This window comes from Arachis duranensis, chromosome 1, assembly GCF_000817695.3.
Source record: "Arachis duranensis cultivar V14167 chromosome 1, aradu.V14167.gnm2.J7QH, whole genome shotgun sequence".
In the NCBI taxonomy this organism is placed as follows: Eukaryota; Viridiplantae; Streptophyta; class Magnoliopsida; order Fabales; family Fabaceae; genus Arachis; species Arachis duranensis.
In genome coordinates, this window is record NC_029772.3 from 99,955,261 (window position 1) to 99,962,738 (window position 7,478).

A 7,478-nucleotide genomic window follows, 5' to 3' on the forward strand; every position below is an offset into this window, starting at 1 on the left:
AATCAATCACAAAATTATTTATTACATATTTACATATAAATATATGTTATAATTAATTTATTTTCAATATATATTTTATATATTAACGTATATTTTATATAAATAATTAATTTTGTGATAAAATTTTTTATACGTAGTATAATTGTAGATAGAATATCCAATATTTGACTAAGGGACTACAAGTCTTTTCTATTTAAGTTAAGACTTTAAGGATCAAAATTATAAGTTCAATTTTATAAGCACCAATCTTTTTTAGAAAATAAAAAGTTAAAAGAATAATAATGTAGTGCCATCACACCTACCACAAGATGGTTCATGGTTGGTAAGTACTGTTGTTGTGTTGTGTACTAACAACTACTAATGGATGACTAATGCGGTTTTGCGAAGTTTGATTTTGACTTGTTGCGTGCAAATACCTGGCCTCCTTCTCCCAAATCTCAATGGTGTTCTTGTTTTTGACTCTCACACATTGGTCCATTCTCCATTATTGCCTCTCTATATGCTCATTAAAAAAAATAAAAATGATTAAAGTGTGACTAAAATAAGCCAAAAAAGAATTTGTTAAGATTTTAAAATTGAAAAAAAATATATAAAATCTAAGAGCGGAACTAGATAAAATATTAGAGGATGACCAAAAATATTTACACAATAAAATAAGACTAAAACAAAATTTTAAGGAGACTAAATTGAAATTTACCTATAATTTACACGTAAAAAATTAAAATTAGGGGGGACTATTGCCCCCCTTTTTATGTATGTAGCTCCGCCCCTGATAAAATCAACGGTATTAGATGTATATCAAAATCAGTCATTAAAATTCGCTATTAGTAATAGATATATTTATATATAAATACTTGGTGACAGATTTTAATATATATATAATATTTTTATTTTAAAACATATTTAAATCAGTTAAAACTTTAAGAATATTTCATAAAAGGCTAATTACTTTTGAAATTAAACTTTAAACTTTACTTTGATAATATTGGCTAACAAAATTATTAAAATAAATTAGAAAGAAGATTTATTTATTTAGTGCATGGTTGCTTGAGTGGATAATTATAGGATATTGCCTAACTATGAAGGCATTGTTCCTTTGTGAATTAAAATATTGGTGAGTGGTGACATGACCAAATCATATGCGTGCTTAGCTACTTCTGCAATTGACGATAAAATTTGGTTTTCATACAATAACGTATGTGTATTGTAATATTGTTTTAAGCTTTATTTTGTTAAAGATTTTTTCACTTGAACGGGTAAAAAAAAACGTAATCTCATAAAAATCCCTCCCGGTTTCCCCAAAAAGTGCTTTAAATCGACCCTAAATCATATGTACTTAAGGAGTTTAATTCACTTTCAATCGAAATGATGAACCAACATCATATTAAATTCATAATAACAAATTAAATCATGCGAGCTACTTCACCTGCGGACCTTATTATTCATGCATGCAACCATATATAACCAAAAAAAAAAGGTTATTGAACCAATTAAATTATACACTTGACAATAACATAAAATTACTTTAGTTGACTGGATTTCTAAATTGTGTTATACAACGAATATGATATTTTGAATTAAAGTCTGAAGAGAATATTTCAGTTGAGCAACAATTTTTTTTTAAAATAAATAAAATAAATTTTTATTTTTTAAAATAAATAATATGTAGCATTTTTACCAAAATGTACCGTATCTCTTATTTCATTTACACCGTAAACGAGATAATGTACAAAACATTAGATATGTTTATTTCTTTTACAGTATAAACGAGATACGTAAAAAATTATGAAATTTATGGTGTAAACGAGATACATTAAGACAAATTTTTAGCAGCTATAAAAGGATATATAACCCTTTGTATTCTTTACAAACATCTCACTTCTTCCTCTCTTCCATTTTTTTTCCGAAAAATAGTCAAAATGTCTAGTGGTGGTGAATATGTGGTTGTAAGTGTATATCCCAATTGCCATATGAAAAACAATGTCACCGAGGTTATATTTGAGTGTGATAATTCCATTCTGTTGCGCACCTAGTGAGTTAGTTCTTTGTCCGAGTTGAAAAGTCTGATATTGAGTAGCGCGGATGGTAGCGGGAGAAAAGAGATAGGAAGGGTGGGGTATAGGTTGCAAGCACCGATGGTTTTCCATTTTCGTCTGTTTTGGCTCCATGGCAACGAGTATGTGCGGCTCATATTTGACATCCATGGAAAAATCATGGCGGAACAAGTTATGGAGCTTTAGGTGGAGGTCGATAATGTTGGTGTTGGTGGATCTGGCCACTCGAATTTCGTGCAGAACGACCCACCACTAGCACCACTACCGATACACGTTGCGATTCTAATAGAAGACATGGACGTGGATGGTGAGGAATCCGACTAGGAGTATGTTGCGGATAGCAATGATAGTGGTTCTTCTGAAGATGATGACGATGAGGAGTTTGTACCTGAGATGTCGGTGCATTTTGGTATCTTCTTCCTGTCTGCAACCAATTTCGGCTTTCTCAATTGTACCCAATTACTATCAAATGTTGGATCTGGATGCGATGTACAAGAAAATTTTTATTTTCCAACACGAGTGAAGATGATTACAACTTAGAGGTGGTGTGGAGTTTAGGATTGACCACAGATTCAAGAGTAGAGATGCAGTGATGCCGGATGTGAAGAATTACAGTATCCTGTAGTGCAGGATTGTTGTAAGGCGTCACAGGAACTACAATGTACGTTGTAAAATAATCATCAGTGACAGGTATTAAAAAAGTATAAATAATTTATGCAAGTGTAACCAAATAAAAGGGTAACTCGCTTGCCTCATCCAAATGTAACTGATCCAACATCAAATGTAACATCACAACTTTTTGAATCAGGTTCATTATCCAATAACTAACTAATTAATTAAAATAGTAGTGATTTAAGATTTAAATTTAAAATAAAAAATTAAAAAATAATACATTTAAAAAACTAACATATCTAATTTAAAATTTAAATATATGAAAGCACTAGTGATAGTAAATCTCTAACCAACAATAAACAACCTTTTAAGATCTAGTCATAATTAATTCTATATTTATTGGATTTAAATGATATTTAATTACATCAAAAGATAAGAAAACTAGCTTTATTCCTTAAGTTCATTACAAAATGAAATTCAAATTAAATTAGGTAGATAAATCTGTTACAAATTCATAGTAGAAAATCACGCTCTTATAAGCCAGCCTGATATACTAACAGTATTTCAAGAATATCTCAAGCTGTAGTTATCCGATTGACTTCGTTTAAGATTCATTTTAAAGCTAACTCATTCTCTATAAATTTGTATCTGGTATTTATTTTCAAATTTCAAACGTAGAGAATGTAATAGGGCTTGCAAAGTAACGATTAAGATTGGAGATTTCCCTTAAACACGAATTAAACCTATATACCTAAGAGCTATTTGAGTCCTTTCTTTCTCATTCTATTCCCTTTTTTCTATATAAAAAATTCTAGTATTCACAAAGTCTACTCATATATTGTTCAAGAAGATATCCTTTTCGAATTACGTGAACTACAGAATATAGAAATTCTTTTTATCCAGTCAAAGATTCATACCTACATCAAAACATACACAAAGTCTAGTCATTGAACAAGTTTCTATTCGCTAACAAATCACGTCTATTTGTATCAGAATACATATAGAAACTTCGCTCGAGGTAGGGGATTTTATGCTAATTTTTATATGTCATATCTTAAATATTTTTGAATTGCATGTCATGATATAATGTCTCTTTTCTTCATACGCATTATGCATCATAATAACAATCTTATGTGCACTAAAGAACCGAGGAAATGATCCTTCGGTAAGGAAGGTGACCCCTAAAGACAAGATAATCGAGATGATCCTTCGATAAGGAAAGGTGATCGAATCGAGATGATCCTTCGGTAAAGAAATATGATCGACAAACTTTTGGAAACCTTCGGTAAGGGAAGAGGACTCCCATTAATTTTATAATAATATATCTTTATTGCCATAACTTCCTTCTTGTGTATGTCTAAATAACATTGATTGTAAATTGAACTGAGGGAATGATCCTTCGGTAAGGGAAGGTGACCCCTAAAGACAAGATATCGATATGATCCTTCGATAAGGGAAGGTGATCGATTGAGATTATCCTTCGATAAGGGAAGGTGATCGCCTAAACGTTTGGGATAAGAACCTTTGATAAGGGAAGGGGACTCCCACTTTTTATACCGGTTTGAGCTCAATACCTTCCATAAAAGCTACGAGAAAAAATAATGAAAAGTACAATAAAAAATGTGATCATGATCGTCCTTCTTTTATCCTTTTTTATTATGATTATGTTTATTATCTCATTCAAAGATCCTTCTTTCAACCAAAGTTCCTTTTTGTTTGATGTATGATATTGTTTAAGATCCTTATTTTATGCAGATCTATTCTGTTTGACTTATCTATGCCAATATTACTATTTTTTTCTTATTTATTATTTATTTTGCCTTACTTTATGGCCTATGAGAACATCAAATCAAGGTTCATGAGTTTTCATTTTATATGTTTTCACACTATAGATAGACATTTTGTATTTGTCACGCATATCATAACATAAGTAAATGAGAAGCATTTAAAAGTCACCCCACTCTGACTAACAAATACTTTTGAAAATAATAATTGAACAACATTGCATCATCACTGTTTTTATTGTAAAACTTGGAATGGTTGGGGATGGATACGATGACACCATATAGATAAACTAATGAGAAACTTTTGTTTCTCATACCTCTCTTCGTACCATCTTCAGAAACGACGCAGTACAAAGCAATACACTGCTCGATTGAGATGAAAAGATAAGTGCACTATTAGGAGCAAGATATCAAGGACGTAGATACCAAACATTAAGCGCTTACCCGAATTCCTATTAAGGAGGAAAATAGGCATGGTTTTACTCATAGTTACACAAATTAAGAGAATTAAGATTTTCTGTGTGTCTTGTTTTATCTTTATTAAGTGATTGCAATTGTGACTATGATGTTTCTTTTTTTTATAATTAATTGGTATGAATAAAGCTTGTCATTGTTTGTGTCTTCATAATTTAGTATGTCTATTTTTTATGTTAGTACTTCTAGATCCACTTATATTTTTCAACTAGTAACTATTCTAATAAAACTAGTTATTCAATATTTTTACATATATAAATTATTTTATATAAAGATTTCATATTGTTTTAAAAATTTCACAAGGTTTTGAATATCAACGACCAATATAATTCAAATAAGGCTTAACCAAATTTAAAAGCATTAAGGGGTCATACCTATCAACCCGTGGACATTTGCAAGAATAACCACGATTCAATTAATTGCACATTATATTGAATTACATAAACAAAAAATAATAAAACCGTAGTGAGCAGTTACCTCGCAGCCATGGGGTACATGTAAACCTATCGCTCAGGTGGACACCACTGGAAAAATCTCTAGTATATCCAAGATACTAGTAAAGGAGTGCGTCCTACAATGTCTGTGGTGGAGCGGTGTGCTGCAGAACTTAGAAAATGGTACGTCCATGGTAGCACCGCAGATCTCCATGACAGAGAACGACACCATTAAAAATTATCTAGTAGTAGGAGCCACCGGAGATAAACCTGATTATTTGACTTATCGGTCATCAGGTAACCCCAATCATCAACAATATGTAGTACCTCACGTACTGTTGGAGAGTGGTTGGATTATTAGTATCGGACATTTGTCGGAGTCGCTCCCGAAGCGATGTCAGCTTGAGGGAGAAAGACTCCTTCCTCTGTGCACCTTGCTGCTAGACTGCAGGAAGCCTGGCACCGAGTAACCGCTCCACTAACTCCCAAGTCTCGTACCATATGCGAAAATTACGGAAGCATCCACCAACTGGCTCTCCATGCGCGCGTAGCTCGAGGTGGTACATGACGTCCTATAGGGTGATGGTGCACTCACCTCACGGCAGGTGAAAAGTGTGGGTTTTAGGACGCTAACGCTCCACAAATATCGTAATCAGAGAGTTGTCAAACATAAAATTCCTGAGTGACACCATGTCGTCGAAGCTAGCCTCCCTCAGGTAAAGGACAATGGCGTCTGGTGATGGGAGTGTGTGACTCACTCTCTTGAAAAGAAGTAGGTGAGGCCTCTGGTAAACAACGACAAAATCCAAATAAAAAATGTGTAATCCTATAAAGCTATACAAATTTCATAGTAAAAAATTCTCCCCAAAAAAAGTGTTCATAACAAATTAATTTAAATTATAAGTCAACTAGTTTTGTAAATAACTACAAACATTTATCTTATAAATTAATTTAAATAAAAAATATTTATTGAAATAATTAATAACTAAATTAGTAAATATCTGTATAATTTAATTTAACTAAAAATATTTAGTTAAATAATTAATAACAACATTAACAAACCATCTTCTTCATAATTTACATTAAGTAAAATTATTTACTTAAATAATTAACAACAAGTAAACCATCAACTTAATAATTTAATTTAAATAATAATAAATTTAAATAAAACTCTTTACTTAACTATTTAATAACTAAAAGCATAAACATCTTGTTACTTAATTAAGTTAATTAAGAAACATTTAGTTAAATAATTAATAACTAAATTAATAAATATAAACGTAATAACTTAGTTTAAAGAATAACAAACCTAAATAAACATTTAAATAACAAATTTATTTTAAAATATGTTTAAAATCATACCTTATCATAAACCATTACTAATAATATATTCATTCACCTAGCATATACTGCATACTACTTTTATAAAAGTACTCTAAGTATGGTTATACGCGTATGTTAGTTTTAACATAAACATAAAACAAAAAACAACACCAACCTCAAAGTTGGCTCCCCCAGTAATATGCCATGTCGCGTTCATTCAGTTGATGTCCAAATTATATGTATCGCCGCGTGCTATAATCTCATAGTAAATAGAACAATTTATTTAAAAAGGGGAGAAGTGGAAGAAAAGTTGAAGAAATGGATCAAATATAATAAGGACTCATCAGGCGTTGTGGACAAAATACATACATATATGTCTTATCCACTCTTATCTCGTTTATAGTATAAATGAAATAAGAGTGTACGTATTACATTTACACTGTAAATGAGATAATACCGTTACACACTACGTGTACAAACGTGATACAGTTACGTTGTTTCGTGTCTTATCTTCTTTACCGTTAGGAGTGGAAAAAGGTCAGGTGGCCTATCAAGGCTTACCAGGGGCCTACAGCCTGGCCTGTTATAAAAGAGGCACATGCTCAAATTCTTTTAAAAGTCTTAATATGTTAATAGGTCAGATCTAGGCTTACTAATTAGTCTTATTAGCTTGTCAGGTCTGCCTGAGTCTGTTAAAACATAATTAAATATATAAATATTTTTTTATTATTAACAAAATTATAAAATATTTTAAATTTATTATATTTTATTATAAATATTTTTGTATATTTTAAATA